Source organism: Rhea americana, unplaced genomic scaffold (assembly GCF_003343005.1).
Source record: "Rhea americana isolate MKP2758 unplaced genomic scaffold, rheAme1 scaffold_108, whole genome shotgun sequence".
Lineage (NCBI taxonomy): Eukaryota > Metazoa > Chordata > Aves > Rheiformes > Rheidae > Rhea > Rhea americana.
This window is the reverse complement of record NW_028185128.1, coordinates 2,767,933-2,783,946: the sequence shown is the minus strand read 5'-3', so window position 1 is coordinate 2,783,946 and position 16,014 is coordinate 2,767,933.

Below are 16,014 nucleotides of genomic sequence, written 5' to 3'. Positions count from 1 at the left end.
AAGCTGAGCATTACTAGCTGCCCATCTCAGGTGCAGAAAGCTTCATTGCTGTTGCAGTGCATCCTATCTCATCACAGTCCCCAGGATCCAAGATTGGTGCTGGTCCTTCCATGCAACATATGGGATCCATGTAACGTGTATCCTCCAGAGCTAGCGTAAGTCCATCAGAGATGAAATACTGAGAACATGCAGAAGTTGACTTAGGTTTCTAATCCACTAAAACTGACACTAGATAGGCACCTACCTCTGGCTAGGAGGGCTACCTGCTTGAAAACTTTAGCCACAAATCTTGCATTCCTTTTTCTCCAGACCATATACAATCTGGATCATCTATGTGGGTCATTGATCTTGGGTTTTCTGTAAAAACTAAAATGAAAACATATGAAGGACAGCAATTATCACGTGGAAGGAGTTCAAATTATCTTCYCTCTCCTTGATTTAGAGCAGACATTTAAACTCATTTCTCCTGCCTGCTGGCCATCCAGTCAAGGAGAAGGATACTTCACCTAATCCCAATTAGAAACATTAATTTTTTTATGTAAGTAGAGTAGGTTTTATCAGACAGATTTTCAAGATCCKACTGTATGTCAGGGAAGGAAAAGGGAATGCAGTTTGAATGGCATTGTTTCTCTTGCAAGGAATATATTCTTGTTAACCTTGAATATTCACATCCACATAAATTAGTATCTGGGTGCTTTGCAACTGAGAATCCATTCTGCAGAGACACAGTTCTGTGCTGAAGGTGAGAAAGAAGCAATATAGAAAGCTGAAACCTATTGTTTAAAATAACTACCTTTGTTTGCAATGCTGGGAACGTTGTACTCTCCCTTTCTTCTGGAATAACTTCARCTTTCTCAGAGGTGATGAGATATTAACTTTTCTCTTGTAGAGCAGAGAGAGAAAGCTAAATAAAATTCCCTTTGGTATTAACTTAAGCAAAATCTGTATGAGCTGCTATATATTCAAGACTGGTAACTTGAACCTCACAGAAATCTCACAATACTCTCGTTTATTAAAACCTGATTTAGTTTCAATAACTCCATATCATGGATATTCAAAATATAAGCACAGTGAAGCTCTGAGGAGCTGTGGGGAGGGGGGAATGGAAATAGTCAATTTGTGTACAGTGGATTTTCATCAGCTTTTAATGCAGTAGTAGATTTTCTTCCATCCAAACTTTATATAGCTACAATGATTGTTATCATGACAAGTATAAACAACTTTATTACAATTATTTCTTTTGTTATGCTGTAAGCCCTGAAGCCGAGAACCTGAGATGTAAATGATAGGAGAGCACCCAAATTCACAAATTATTAGCGAGCATATTATCTGTATAGGGTAAATGTTGGCCACAAAAGSATACAGGTGTTTATGGGAAAGAGAGTGTGACTGGCCAGACAGAACCCAAAGTCATCCTTTCCCACAATCTTTCCTACCTATGTTTTCCTAACAGTACTCTTGCAGAGAACTCTGAGACTTCTTCTTACAAGATGCTATGGGAAAACAACAACATCAAAACATTCAAGAAAGTGATTCAGTTTATTTAATGAGGTAGAATTAGCTATCAAATACTCAATATGGTGCTTAAAACATCTAATTCAGTAAGTCTCTAAACTTCTAACTGGTGAAACCTGAGAAGATATACTGAAGGAGGAACCCCTTTGTGCAGTCCTCAGTTTTCTGTTTCTTACTAATCATTTGCCTTTAGCTGTGGCCAGACACAGGCTATAGGGCTAGGTGGTCCCAAATGGATTTTGGCTCAGAATGAGAATTCTTACATTAGCCAGAAGTACACCTGCATAAAGGAGAGCATGACTAGAAGAGAATGATAATGGGAAATATATAAAAGAGAAAACACATTTTGAGTGCTATCTACAAATAGAAGTACTCCTCACGTATCTCTGAATGTTACCAGTTACACACATACAAGGAACTTGTCCATTAATTCTGCTACATATGCCATGGTCATCTGGACCCTCAAGTGACGTACCAACATGTGACCAGGAAAGTGTTCACATAGACAATTTTCAATAAATTTAGCTAGAAGCAGAAGAAAGTGGCCACTGGGTGTTGTCTAGAAATGCAATAAAATGTTTGTATTCTATTGGTGTCAGTGACAGAAGTGAGTTTCAGATTAGAGTTAGTATTTATTGAAAAATAAACAAACAAACAAAAAAAAGGCAGTTCAAATGCCATCCATGATCAGTCACTAACTCAGTGACTGATCTGCTCTGGGCAAGGTAGAAGCACATGTGAACTACTTAATCCAATTTCCCAATCAATGCATAGAGACAAATGTCTGGGATCAGTTGAAACTTACACTTCATCAGGTATTGGCATTACTAAAAATATTATAAGCTTGATAAGCGTCTTTAACTCCATGAGTCATCTAGTCTATGCTCTTTTGCCTCCATCAGTGACCAGCACACAGGCACACAGTGCTTCTGAGCAAGGTGACCCTTCGTTTTTTGCTGTCTCTTGCCTCCTCTGCCCTCCACACATACAACCGCCTCCTTCCCTTCCCCCAAGTCAACTGGATCTCTTTATGACCCCAAGAGATATCAGATATCATGCCCTGTAGCATTACATTTGATTATCTTTTTCATTAACTTAGCTCAGATTGCCACAAATGTTATTACTGGTTATGAACTAGCCTTTTGAAATCTAGCAGCGCAGTAGCTTATACAATTACATCCCATCACAATGAAGGCACAAGACAACACGCAATGCAGTAGAGCAATTCTTTCCATTTGTTTTCAGTGTACTGCCCTTTAGTTGCAAGTTCCTCATATTTATATATTAAGGGGCAAAAGAAATAACCTAGCAGTAGATAATGTGATTCATGAATATCTTTCTAAATAAAATCACCTATTTGTTAGGATCCGTGCTACCAGATAAACCATCACTCATGTCTAAAAGGACAATAATAGTCCTAAAAATATTTATGATTTCAGAAAATAAATTAGATTTTAACTCAGAGAATAATTTACCCCCAAATTCATTCCAGAAAGTGTGATTTACTACTGCCATGCTAGTGCTACCACCATATACCTGGAAGAGTGGGTTTACCTATGGTACGAGTCTGATAGACATTAATGGTGGTGCTCCTTGGATGAGTTTTCAGGCACTTTAAAAGTTTCAGCTCTCCAAATAGGGATCTCACAAACATCACCTAACTTGTAGAAGGAGCCACCGATTATCTACAATTAACAGAGCTTGAAAGTTACTTGCCCAAACTGTAGAGTCATCAGAAATTCATAATATTATTTTTCCCGAATCAGTTTTAGGCATAGACTCTAACAGGCTATGTTTAAATCGATTTTCTTCTGTGAGTACCACTTGTTTACTCGTGATACAAGCCCACAGGRAAAAACAGGAAAAAAATAAAGGCTTATTTTCCTATGTACTGAATACCTGTGCATTAGGTGGGAAAGCGCAGACTCATAAGCGCTGGTATAACCTCTTCAGAGCTGCAGTGTTGAGAGGAAGGAAGGGGTTAGCAGTGGCCCCCTCCCAACAGCCAGCAAGTTGAGAGTAACCTTTGCTAGCAAAATACACAGCAAATTAATTCTCAGCATATTGGACCAAAGAGGGAGAGGCAGAGGCAAAGAACTGAAATAGAAATTAAATAAGCAGATTCTCTATGTCCCTGCTGCCCACAGTGTGGGACTGAAGCACGTGTAGATGTGCCTGATGTACCTTGCCGGAGCTGCATAACCCTGGTGCCAAAGGCATCAGGGAAGCCATACCAGCCTGCATGAGACCCTGCGCCAAGACTCAAGCCCACAGGCTAGCACCTCGGCAGCTGCAGCACACCCCGCTGTCAGCCCCAGGGAAGGAGATTAGAGCTAACGTGGGTAGGTCTRTACGTGCTCTGACTCTGGCTCTGACTGCAGCATGGACGCAACCCCAGATCTCTGTTCCTCTTCTGCTCATGGCACAGGGGAATGAATGTTTATAGCAAGTTTATAGCAGTGTCCTATATGAGCAGACTGCTCAAATGGTGATGCGAAGTCAGGTAACTGCTAGTGGTAGAGAAATGATAACTGGATATCCTTTGTAGCTGACATAAATACTCCTATTGTCTTCCTGATGAAAAAAAAAAGAACACGGGAAAATGAGAGTAAAAATAGAATAAAAGGAAAAAGAAGAAAACAAYCCTACTTTTCAGAGGTAGATTTTTATTTCTGGTTGTTTATATACTTTTTTTGTACACTTACAGAGAGGGAAATTGTCTTTGGTTCCACCCTATTATGATAGGACAGCTGAATGGCAGCAGGTAATATTTAAAATCAGCATTTCAAAGCCTCAGCTATTCCTGGATACTTCACTTCTTATTTGCACTAAATCAAAAAGTACCTAGCTTGTTTGAAGAGTTCCTTAACTTTTTACATCTGAGACTCTAAAGACTTCATCTACGAAAGCAGTTCCTAGCTATGAAAGTGCACGAAGCCTTGAATTCCTATGTAATCCTAAACAGCAGCTCAGAGGTGTTTGTTTTTTTCTTCTTTACATGCTCTGAGTCAGAGTTTCAGCTCCTTCTGCCCCCTCCTAGTCTCATGAGGAAGTCTGTCACAATGCTGATGCCCTGTACCTCCCATGGAGAGGGTCCTCTCTCTCCCACGGGGTGGCTCTGCCCTTCCTTAGCTCCAGCTGCCTCAACTTGCCCCTCCACAGGGGCAACCTGCCTTCTGCAGCAGCACTTGCACAGCCAGTCACCCATGCACACTTCTCACCAGCCAAGCAGCGAGCCTCTCCCTCCTCTGCTCTCCCCAAGTGGACTTTGCAGCACCCTGGAGATGCATCCTGGCAAAACCCTTCCTCCTTGTCTGATCAGCAGCAGCATCCACCAAACGTTCAGGGTCWCCATGACTCCAGTTCGGCTGCATCAGCAGTCAGACTGTTCTAACGTTTCCCTCCCTTTGCTCCAAGACATCTTGCTTGGGAAGTGGAGGTAGCAGTGCCCCACGTGTGCCCAACCTATAGCTGTGTGTGTGTGTTGACCCTGCTCTCAGGGAAACCACAGAAGTGGTCAGACACCATGGGAGGCATTTTTCAGGTGCCAGGTAATGTCTTAGTATCTGGGGAGGGAGGGAGAGAGGGAGGGAGAACTGGGCCGCTGGGCCAACGTGCTTGGGATTGCAGGCTCCACAGGGGTGCTGAGGCTGGAAGGCCAGGCACCAAGGGACCCAAGGCCAGAGATCATCTTCACATTTTGAGTCTTCCTTTTCAAGAATGATCCCAAGCACAGAGATGACTTAAAGTACCACAAAGAACCTGGCTGATCTTTACCTTTTCCCCCTTTTCACTAAGGATTTTTTTTTACTTTCTCCATATTACTGATCTAATACTTCAGGAATGCAGATCTCTTGCCCCATTCTGTTACTCTCACCTGTGCATAAACACTTCTTTAGTCACCTGTCACATCAGCTAATCAGTGAATCACTTGTCTTGGGTTGCAGTGCCACCCCCTGACAGATTGCCAATGTGGGATTAACATTTAATGTCTTCCCTCACAGAGAAAGAGGCTGCAGCTTTCCATGGCTAGTCTGCAGAAAGACAGCATTTGTCACAGCAACATTCAATTCAAGACCCCAGCACTGTCCAAACAATTCATTTAACCCAGACTTTTGTAACAGACAGTCACTCTCTGAAATTGGACTCTAGTGGACTGTCTGAAAAATAGAGCCATGTACTGCAAGCAGACTGTTTGAAATTTGCTAGTCTGCAGACAGTGATTTAAGTATTGTTTCTCTGGTTGGGCTTCAATCTGATTTAAGCACATAGGATCTGGAAACAAGCTCAGCTGCAGTTTTTCCTTAGAACCTTTGGAATCTCAATTTTTTGAAAAGCTCTGACTCTAAAAATCTGCATCCTACTTTGATATGCTTTGCTATCTCAGTAAAACAGTAAGAAGCTCAGACCATTACAACCTTTTGAAAAGATTCTATTTTCTGAATGGACCGCATATATGTATTTTTTTTCTTTCTCTCATTCTTTCTAAAATAGGGATGGGGTCCTTGACACCAGAAAAGAGATTCATCAGGGGAAACAATGACCAGTGGTCTCTGAAAGATATGGAGAGTCCTGTGCTCAAGTCCTTGCCCCACCACARATATGCTACAGCTGTCACCAGTTGGCTTGGTATGAGAAAAGGGAGGCTCTGGTTCCATAGAACTTATTTTATTTCAAAATTCATGAATGGAAAAATTCTAAAAAATATAGTGTACACCTTTACAGAGAAAACTCAGAGATCCAGGCATTCTGCCAGCGCACCCTAACCCTCACCTGTGAGCATAGCCGTGGCCCTCTCTCACTACAAACCAGTACTGGTGATGGAACAAGCTGATGCACTCTGATGCTCCCCAGCTATTTTCTAACAGCAGAGTCCRTGTTTACTACATGTGAAGTTCATCTTAACCATCTCACTGGTAGCTCTGCATCTGTGGCTGCTGCTATTTTGAAGATTGCTAAGGTGCTGCCCCAAGTTTAAGTGGCTTTCCACCAGTGATCAATCATATCTTACCTTGCAATCAGTGAACTGCAGTGGTTACAGTTAATCAATGCTGAAGTTCTTCCATGTCCAAAAGGTAAGTCAGCTCATTTTTCAGTATTGACTGCAAGTATTTGCTTTTCAGCGTAATTTCACTCCAAAATTTAAAAGAATTAGGAATTATATACTGTGCTCTCTGTGATAAGAACTCCCCCATCCCTACTACCCATAAAATAGTCTGTCATCTTATAACAGCTTTGCCACCTAATATGCACAGAGGATTTTACTTTAGTAGTTTCCCAGTGGATTTTGTAGATTAAGAACTTAATTGTTCATTTTAGTCAGATTCTCCTCAGTGAATGAAAAAGTAGCTGAACTTTATCTATGAAGCCAGGCAGGGACCCTGTCCTAACCCTGCTGTTAACTGAGATGACTCCGAGTAGCTTTACCTTACAGCCAGTGTCAGCTGCCTTTGAGGTTGTGCTGACAGCAAGAGAGCTAGTATGTGACAGCACTTGGTTATTTCCCCTTCCTCAGCTTTTTCCTTATTATACAAGGCTCTGAGGGATGTGGATGTATAATCAACAATCTGTGAAAGCATATTTCCCCAGTGGTTCCTTCCAAGCAGCATTGAAGTGTCAGATGAGGACAGAAGCTGGCCTTGTGTTACTGGTATGACTGAGTCAAAACAGGTCTCCGGTTAACTATTTAACAGTCTAAATATATCGTGCAGCACTGCTCCATCTGGTTTCTGCTCTGCATTAGAGAAGGTTCAGGGAGCTAATTGTCCAGGAAAMCTGTATAATAAGCCTGTCTGATCAGATGCACTGACAGATCCAAGCAACGGTCCAGCTCTTCCATCACTTGAGCAGGGACAGCAAAAAAATGCCTCAGACAATGCTAAACCCCTTCTCCTCCAAATCCAGGCCCTTTCAAGGCAGCATTTCCTGCAGATCCGTGAACTGTGAAAATACATCAGTCTAACTGTTCATAGGTATTGAGCTACCATACCACTTTCTTTGACGATCTCCTTTGTGCTGGTAGCCTAAGAAAATGTTGCATAAAAAAAGGTATCATTTCCATGATGTTCAATACATTTTTATCACACACACCTGGAGATATGCTGACAGCATGCTAACAACAGGCTAAAAATAGCAGTAACAGTCAAGGCAGAAACACAGAAGCAAATTAAAGCCTTCCAGAGACAAGTATTTCCTCATAAGCTCTTTCTGATGGGAAGGGCCCRGAAGTGAAAAGTTCTGTTTATTAAATACCTGCAGATATGGTTGGACTGGGTGTGGAAAGGGGCTGCCAAAGGAAGGTGTGTGATGCCAGGAGAGCTGTCTTGTGAGGAGTTTCTCATTGGGGCCAGAAATGAAGAATTTGAATCCAAGCACTGGTGTGAGAAATCTCCTAGGGTTAGGGTTAGGTTATAGTTAGGGTAAGAGTTGAGAGAAACTCCTCACAGGGCAGCTCTCCTGGCACCACACACCTTCCTCTGGCAGCCTCTTTCCATACACACTCCAAGTGCACCTCTGCGCTTTCTCTTTCCCTCAACTGTATCCTGAACCTTTAGTCCCAGCATTAGCCACAGAAAATTTTTATAGTTGATGTTAGCATTATCTTTGAGAGAAAGGAAAATTCTTATTCGAAGTAGAAGCTATACTTCTGAATACTCACTGGGAGAATGGAGATATTTGGGGAGAGCTCAAGCAACTACAATGCTGCAATGCATTGTCACAGGCTCTTTAGGAAGGACAGGGCAGGAGGGAAGAGAGGGAGTAATCCTTCATTTGAGAGAGTAGTGAGGTATTGTGATACTCTGGATGGAGGAGAATTGGGTTAAGGAACGCTTAAACAGACTGGATATACACAAGTCTGTGGGACTTGACAGGATGCACTCACAAGTGCTGAGGCAGCCGGCTGATCTCACTGCGAAGCCACTCTTGTATATCTTTGAAAAGCCCATAGCAAATGGGAGAGGTGCCTAAGGATTGAAAGAAAGCAAATGTCACTCCAGTCTTCAAAAAGGGCAAGAAGGAGGATCTGGGGAACTACAGGCTGGTCAGCTCCATCTCAATCCCTGAGAAGGCAGTGGAGGAACTGGATGGAATCCTAGAAACCGTTTGGAGAAACCGTTTCTCCAAACATGGAGGACAAGAAAGTGGTTGCGAGTAGTCAGCATAGATTTGTGAAGGGATTGTTTAACCAACCTGATGGCCTTCTCCAACAAGAACATTGCGGGTGCAGGGAGAAACCTGTTGATGCTGATGAAGGGATGCTCTGGGGCTATTTTCRGGTATCCCTGATCTCTGCAGTAGCACTGTCTGAAATACCAAGGCCAAATGGGGTGCCTAGGAGGCAGGCAGAGAGCCAGTGTCCCAGTGCACAGAGGAAATGATGGGGCAGAAAGGAAGGGTTTAAGCATGTTAGGAAATGGGGATCCTCCTGGGATGAGAGGTACCTGTACAGGCTCTAAGGCTGTGCCTTAGTTTTAATGAGGCCAGATCCTTAGCACTAAAAATTAAAAAAGTTGTAGAGAAACCGAGGTTGTATTCAAACTATAAACTGTTCTCCCTTTTTTTTTTTTCTTTTTCTTTTTCTTTTTCTAATAAAATCAGGCAGAGGAAAAGCTAGATCTCATCCCTGAGAATTTACAGATGGTTTTTCTAAACCGACAAAGCACCAAATGCAATTTGCTTGTTGCTAACTCATCAGCAGAGATGTCTGAGCAAAAGTAAACTCAGAGTCATTCAGAGCAGGATGCGGTGTTAATGTGGGGACTTAATTACCCAGGCATTTCTTGGAAACAAAACACAACAAAACATGGTCCATCCAGTTCTTAGAGTGTACTGGGAGTGAGTTTTGAAATGGAGGTGGTGAAACCAACTGGGAAGGAAGGTCCTTACAGATTTATTTCTAAGAAGAGGGAGAGTTGAGAATTTTATGTTAGAGGGTAGCTTATATGACAGTGATCACAAAATTACACAGTTTATGGTCCTCTGGAAGAGAGGAAGTGACAGAAAATAGCCAAAGTACCTGAAGACTAGAAAATTATGAGTCTGATAGTGATACTTAGAATTAAAAAAAAGGGGGAAAAAAGAGGTGTAAAGGAATTAATTTTGATCAGTTATCTTAACTGCAGTTCTCAGAAAGATTCTGAAACAAGTAATTAAATAGTATTTTGTAGGTACAAGAAAATAAGTAGTATCCAGTATGAATTAACAAAATGTGCTAAGTCAGTCTAAATTCTTTTTATTCTTTTTACAACATGATAATAAGTCTTACAAGCAGGAAAGAATTAGCAGGAGTTTGATATTAATAACACATTTGACGTTATCTCATGTTCTTATAAACAAGCTAGAGAAAAATGGTCAAAATGGAATTGTAGCATAGGAGCAAAGCTTCCTGAGCACCCGTTGTCTCAAGTGCTGTCAGTGGTTTGTGGTCAAAGTGGAAGGACAGATGAAGTGGAGATTTAGGTGGCATGTATTGAGTTTGGTTCCTTTTAGGATCAAAAATCATCTTGATAAGTTGAAGAAATTGTTGTGAAATTAAAGAAGACAATTCAGTAGGATTAAGTGCAAGGTACTAGCCTTAAGTAGTCAGTATTTGCCCTGAGGCAGTCAGTCAACGTGCAGTAATCAATACTGGTGTAAGAAGTGAGGGTAGTGGAGAGGTAGTGACTCATCAGAAAAGTGCCTAGGGGGTTACAGAGAAATTGTCACTAGATATCTGCTGCTTCTCCAGGATTGGCTGGGCCTGAGTGAGGGTAACCTGCTTTTGGGCAACCAACTTAAAGCAAAATGAGGGCCACCTGGGAGGATGAAAGTGAACAGCTGGTGAGAGTGATCAGAGGATTAGAAGATGTCATCAACYGGATTGGAAGAATGAGATCAGTTTGCTGAGGTAGGAGTGATTGAGAGGGAACAGACAGCAGATTTAAATGTCTAGAAGGTTATTATAAGGAGGAGGAGAGTAAAATATTTTCCCTAGTCATGATGAATAGGCAAAAAGTAGTGGGAGGAGGGAGAAACAATGAGAAGTCAAATTACGCATCAGGAGAAATATTTCTAAAATAAGGATGGTGAAGGACTGGAATATTTTCCACAGTAGTAATACTAAGGAGTCTCCATCATTGGATGGATTAACCAAACCTGTCTTACACAAGATAGTGTGGTAGCATGCACAACTAAGCCTCATCTTGAGATCCCTTTTGTCCTCTTCCATATGAGCCTGCTTTGGTATTTAAAACTCAAAAACTTATGTGAGTTGTTTTCTCTTCTTCTGTGCTCTATTTTGTGTTCTTGATATGACTTTGTTTTGAATAGTGCTACTGAGGCTCTTTTGCTTATCTGTTCTACCCAAACAAAATATCTTAGAAACTATTTGCATGACACTTGTATTTCTAGTCTCCAAAACCAATCTGATACTTGGTGTGATAATCTCTGATAATTCCTGTAATAAAAAGCTCAGCAAACAGTTCAGGGATTGGAAATACTTTTAATTGTTTGCTTTCTGGTTACCCCTTACTTTTTTTTTTATTCTTATTTTTTTATTTTTTATTATTATTTTATTATTTTTTTAGGATTCTATTTTCTATTTCATTCTTCGTCTATTCTACCTATTCTTATTCTATTCTCTTCTCCAAAACCAGTAAGTATATTAGTGAGGAAATATTCACTTCCTATATTTGCATAATCTTGTTTCCCTCTCTGAGTGATACTGGAGCACCCTTGGTAGTTATTTTGTGAAGTTAAAGAGATCTTTGTGTTGTCAGTAGCTGGGACTGTAATTTAGGTGCTTGCCATATGCAAACTTGAGCAAACTACTTGAGCAAAAGGAAAATTAGATGCATAAAAGGCTTCTGTCTGGTCTCTTGCATGTATTTGTTTATTCCTGAGGTAACTTTTGCCCTTACCAACTGGCATAAGCCCATGCATGCTATCTGGCCTCCTATCAGGAGCAGACGTAATAGTGAATCAATATATTTTCTTCCTCTGCATGTGAGTGCTGAGATTTTCCAAAAAGTCTTCCCRTTGTGAGATAATGCGGTGGAAAGTCTGTAGTTTTTTCCATTGTCATAACCTGGAAGTTGGGGAATGAGAAAAGTCGCTTCTAAAAAGCTGTGAGACATACTTAGGCACCTTCTGGTACAGCTGCATGAGAAACTGGTTTTAAYCTTCCAGCTTGACATGAACTATCCAAAAGCCATAGTCAGGGTAACTCATTCCTTGGATTGGGGCTGGTTCTGCGATCAAATATAAGTGGAGTGATGGTCATGAGCAGAAAACACAGGTGGTCCTGTGTGACAACCTGCATCAGGCAGGAAARCTGCATCTTTCAGTCAGCTACCTGCCCGGGTGGTTTGTGCTGATATTGCAGAGTGTGAGCGAGAACAGCTGAGATGCAGGCCTTGGCACCTTGGGGGGGTGGCAAACCCTGGCTGCACCCTGTGCTGACAAAGGCTGTAATAGACAAAATAAACTTTGTCAAATCTCACTGGGGCAGGTGAAGAGATTACAGTCCTGAGCTGTTTGCTTTGCCTTCCTACTGGAGTTTGTTGCCTCTGTGAGAGGGATGTCTCTGTAAAATCTGACATAGCTAGTTTACAAGGGTGACTCAGGGCTAAATTGCATCCTGCTGTCTGCATTCTCCAGCACAGGAATGGCAGCTCCAGGGGAGAAGGAGCAGACAACTGGTATTACCAGGAGCAATTTTTGAACTGCTGAAGGCCATGAAAAATCTTGCCTCCGTCATGAACATAAATTTTCCAAAAAGCTGCCTGATCACTGGTAAATCCCTCCCCTGGGGTCACTGCAGGCAGCGTTCACCCGATGGTCAGACCTGCCACTACCATCCCAGCTCAGTTAGCTTTGTGAAAAGGCGCACATGGGCTGGGAAAAGGTTTTACTCTCCCTTTGGTCAGTCTGGCAATGCAGAAGGCAGTCCAACAAGAGATTCAGTGGTGTGGCTTTGAATGGAGAAAGGGCTCTGATGTAGATGTATGGTTGCATCTGTTCAGCCTGCCAAGCCTGTGCCTCCCCTCAGCATCTGGATACACTCTTTGCTCTTTCCAGTTTAAACCATAAGTCGGGGTCATATGAGATGGAAAGGCTGATATGGGGGAGATGTGTGGGCTGTGAGCCAGCTGTACAGCAGCTGTGGTAAGCTGGGCACACCTGTACTTGCTCTTGGTCCTCAACAAGCATGTCAGACCTACAGCARTGCATCTATCTAAGAGGGCATGGGGGGCTGGAGTATCTCAGCTACTGCTCCACAGTAACTGGGAATTGGGTTAGAGTTGACACATGCACCGACAACATGGAAAATGAGGCAGTTCATACTGCGTTAGCATCCACATGAGGACTGAGAATCACAGAACTGGAGCTAAACTAGTTCACGTCAAAAATATTGACTATTTTTGACTAAGAATTAGATTTCTGATAACTTGTGATCATAGTAAGTGTTAGCTTCTCTTTAGACCTTTAAAATTGTTTCTGTCTATGTGTAACACAGTATTAAACATAAGCCCCCAAATCTGTCTTAAAAAAGAAATTGCTCAATTTCCAACCAAAGCCTGAGCATTTTTCAGATTGGCAGGTTCTTTTGTGGTGGGATCTTGGGGTATTTTTGAGCTCCCCTATTCTGTGAGCTGGCTCTTTTGACAGTTTCTGATTTGGGGGGTGAAGATGGCAACTGGATAGAGCAGAGGTTAAATTACCRTAACCTAGGATAGTGAAATAGCATTTGACATGCATTCTAGGAGGGAAAGCAAAAATATATTACCTTTTCTAGATCTTCCTACAGCTGAAATTCTTAAACAGATCACAGTTGGCATGAAAAAAGCCTGTATTTGGGGAAGTGAAAATTATTTCTCTGCTGCTTAGTTCCTTCTGACAGAGAGTTTACTTCCTTACATCTTAAAAATRGAAAAGCCCCCTCTCCATACTTTGAGCAGCAGCATCTCAGTATAAGATACTTACCTCTACAAAACTCTATTTCTGAATGAGTGGAGCTTCTCTTCTGTTGATGGCATTTTAAATATATCAAAAAAGAGGAATATCAGGGCATTTTTCCTCTAACATTCATTATTTAATATGATTTAGATTGACTTGAGAAAACATTCTATAAACTCTTCGGCACTGAAGCCTCATGTTTTTTCTCTTTTTTTTTCCTTTTTATTTTCTTACTGAGAAGGCAAATACGTCAGATCACTCGTGTTATAACAAGATGATGTTCATTCAGTGATTTCAGGCAAGCAAGTGCCCCCATTCTGTGTTTTTTTCCTTTGATTAGCACCCATTGCAATACTTCTATGCATTAATTTATCATATCCTCCTCCARCTCTCAAGAGTCTAATGCTGCTGAGGCAGTGCTGTAACAAAGAAATGGACCTTTTCTTTCAGTATGTGCACTGAACTAGATGTCAGTGATTTACAGCATGCCTTAGAAAAAGCAAGAAGTCAAGGGACTCTGTGAATTGCATTCATAAAACCACTGGACTGGCACTTTGTGACACTCCCTTCTGGGTGATCCATTGCAATTCCAGGCATCATCCCTCCTGCTACCAATGCCATCCTGTGTGATTATGGCAGCTCCACTTTAACCCCATCTGTTCCATGTGAGGTTTGTTTCTGTCTGTGTTGAGAGGAACCAGACTTTGGTGTTCAGATTTGAATCCAGTATTTTGCACTGTTGGGGGTAGAGGCTGGGGCAGGGTATGGGCTCAGTCCATTTTGTAAGGCAGARCTGTCAGTCAAGCAGCAAGCACTGGTGGCATTCAGCCTATGACCTCTGCAAGGGGCAGGGGGAGGTGCATGCATGCAGGTGTTTGTGTAGGAAATAAAGCAACTACTGAATTTGTATGAGGATTTATGCATTTTTCAGAGCTCTCCTAACACCTACCTTGAGAAATACATGAGTTTTGAGGCTTTTYCTGCAGAAGAGAACACAACTGAATAAAGGAACAGAATGCTTTCTGTATGTGTTTCACTGCATTCAGACAGATGAATGTGAGGTACACTCAAACTCATGCAGCAGCCTAGGCTGAGAAGAACTTGCGAGAGACTCTCTTCTGTCCTCCTCCCTACCATGCTTCTGCTGAGCTGGCAYAGGGCTTTCTTTGCCTGTGGTTAAGCTATGGATCCAATCTCCGACCTACAGTTCCYTTTTTTGCTTAGACAACCTTTTTACCAACTTAGACCAGCTAGAAATGATACAAAGCTTCTTGACCCTGCTAGTGGCCTTTAGCTTTTCCTGTTTAAGTTCATACATCYCACTTGTTTCTGTATTAAATGTGGCACTGCATTTCACAACACAGATGTGGACCACATCTGTGAATTTTTCATGATCACAAAAACAATGATTTTAAACTAAAATATCTACAATGAACTGATGTGCAATATATATTGAGTTGATGATTGCTAAATAATTGAAGTTGTAGTTCCTTGCACAATAAATGTGAGTTATTCCAAAATCTGTAAGACCATCTATATGCTAGGCTTCAGGCTGAATTTGGTACAGAATGTTTATGATAGAAAATTGCATTGTTAGAGAAATTAAATGCCAGCAATGGGCTGGCAGCTTRATTTTGTTAGATGACAACTCTTAAAAAATGGTGACTCATTTTGRATGGCAGTGTCTGTGTGATAACTCTTTCTAACTTGTAGTTCTTGAAGTCAGTGCTGCAAGGCAGGAAACTGCCTGGGACATGGCCTGCTCAGATGGCTTATCTATAGGTTCCTATAGCACTTTTTGTTTTGACGTGGAACAGCTATTGACTGGAGCCACTGAAGAGCTCTGCAGCAGTACTCTGTCAGATCAGTCAGAGATGCACTATTATTCAGTTTGTCTGGCTGTTAGGTTTTAGTTTTCTTTTTATCAATTTTCTTGTCAGATACTGCATATGTAAGCATTAGACTTTACGTGGAAAAGAAGCAATGTTTGCATGAGGATTACTGGATATGGCTTGTGCTCTCTGCAAGTACTTGAACAGTACACCCATTCAAAAGTGAGCATGAGGTCGTTAAATGCACCTATTCCCTGGGAACCATGGGCTACTATATTCTGTTGCATCTCAGTCAAATCCTCTGTCTCCTTCTACACTGTCTCTTTGCCTGCCATCTTCAAAATCCTAAGACAAAGACTGGCTTTCTGGTAGGAATAGCCAGGCTCTGCAGTGAAGACCATCAACAATACTGGATTTCTCAGCATGGATCGTGAAATTATTTAACAAGTATACATAGCCTAAAGCAGTTATCACTACTATCACTCTGTTTTTAAATGATCCTTGGATGAGGTTGTCTACTGTACTTCAAGACTAGGTCAAGAGTCACTAGAAACCTGAATGGAATAGGATATTGCACCTTACAGGGAAAAAAGGTACTAGTGGCTCTTCCAAGCAAACTTCTATCAAGTCAGCTGTGAAGCATAACCCTGAGCTGGCTGCAGCACTGGCTACGTGGCCAAGGGATGAGGCCTCTTTCCCCTCCCAGCTCTCTTGACRAATTGCTGTTCAC